A 2,066-nucleotide genomic window follows, 5' to 3' on the forward strand; every position below is an offset into this window, starting at 1 on the left:
CATCTACGAATATGCACCTGCATTTCACACCACAACCTTCTGATTACCAACCCCTTTTAACTAAACGATAAATAGGTATACCCAAACCATCTCTGAGACTTCCACTCTCGTACCTGGTCCAACCACCAAGTTCCCAAGAGTCCAACAACCAGGCTATCCACTCTAAACCTCTATGCGTCACACACTGGTTACCCTCATGCCCTGTAACTCAACATCCATACCCTTGACTCAACAGTCTCTACCGGTTCCAACCTGAATTTTCATAATCATCCAGGCTCGCCCGTGGACCCCAAAGACCCTCAACCTATAACTTACAATAATTTCCCTGACAACCCTGGTCGGTGTGCCCAAGGCACGAACTGATTCCCCTTCCATGCTCGAGACCATCACATAAATAGTCTACTTCGAACCGATGAATGCTACGATCCTATCACAGCCTAACATTACTTCCATCCAACCATGCTTACCACCAATGGCCTCACCACACTCGAACCATCACAACGTCGCACCTCCTGAGCCGAATCCTGTAACCCATCAGGAGTTCAGGTCACACCTACGAATTTCCACCGCCTACTATGCATAATCAAGGCGATGCCAACTGGAGCTTGGGAGTTTCCTAAACTCCCACCAACACAACCTAGGCCTAAACAACCACTTATTTCTCCCCCACATGGACTCGATGATGCTCTCTCACCTCTTAAACCTTATGGATCTCCGACCCATTTCCTTCAATTAGCATGAACCGCCCAAATCCTATGCTGAATAGTACAAGTGCCTCATTGCTAGCCAAACACAATGATCACTCAGCTCTGGAAATCCTGAAGAATACTCTTGAATTCTTAACCAATTTGATAATCCCAATCACTTCCCATGATTCATGACTGGAACCCCAACCTGATTCCCCAAATCCTGTTATCAAGCACTAAGAGGATGCGATTCACATGTTGGGAAGTTTACCGAACTCCCCACTCACACATCCCTCAAACCAAACAGCCACTTGGGACGCTTTCCTCCCCGACGGGGATGCGAAACTTATCCTAGTTCCATAACCACTCCTGCTCCTGAATACCTGAACGATTCTCTCCCACTTGATTTGGTTATGTTCTCACGACATATGAGAATTGAAGGATTCCTAACCCTTCATACCCCTAACAGTCTGCTGACAACTAGTTCTTATTGATGCTAATGTTCCATCACTAACCAACCTAAAAGACTGCACAATCCCTGAAGATCCGCTTAACACTTCCCGAATCCCGACAACACTAATGATCCCAAACACTTAAAATGATACAATATCCAACGCTTGCAACCCTCAGAACTGATACCCATACCAAACCTCATCAATGGACCACTTCCCTAGTCGTCCCTAATGGTCAACCAACACGACTGGAAAAGCCATTGAATCCTGACGATAAACCTTCCACACAATGCCCCTGAGTCGATCTCTACTTCCACCCACAGTATGACCGAACACTTGGATTCTGCTATACGAGCGATGACTCTTCAATCATCCTATTAATGACTCCCGGCATGCAAAAGACATACCACAATACTCGAAGATATAACCCACAACATCATAGAATTAGACCAGATATATCGCTTACTCCAACCCATAGAACACTTTAAGCAACATAAATACTGATAGCAACCAAAGGAAAACAAAAGATAACATACCCACAATATCACCTATTGACATGGTCAAACCGCTACTCTTGTGGCAACCCATACTCCTGAAGCGACAAACTCCATCGAATGCAGGAATTCCACGAACACGAAACTCTTGGAAAGCAAGAATGTGAGATCGCCATAACCTCAACACGGAACGCTCCCAAGCGCTCATCCAGGTTCTCCAAAAACCCCTCGTTGACCGAACCAAAGATTACATGAGTCTTCTCCAAAACACCACAACTAATCTCCTGACGAAATAAATTCACGTGTCTGCTTACTAGTCGGCTCAATACCCTTAACTAAGTCGGAATCAGAACTTAAACCTCCTTCCTGGAATCTCATCACCAAACTGAAATGAAATCATGCAGAAGATCATAACATACTCAAGAATCCTCTTC

Source organism: Lactuca serriola, chromosome 1, assembly GCF_051521515.1.
Source record: "Lactuca serriola cultivar US96UC23 chromosome 1, Lser_US96UC23_V15, whole genome shotgun sequence".
Lineage (NCBI taxonomy): Eukaryota > Viridiplantae > Streptophyta > Magnoliopsida > Asterales > Asteraceae > Lactuca > Lactuca serriola.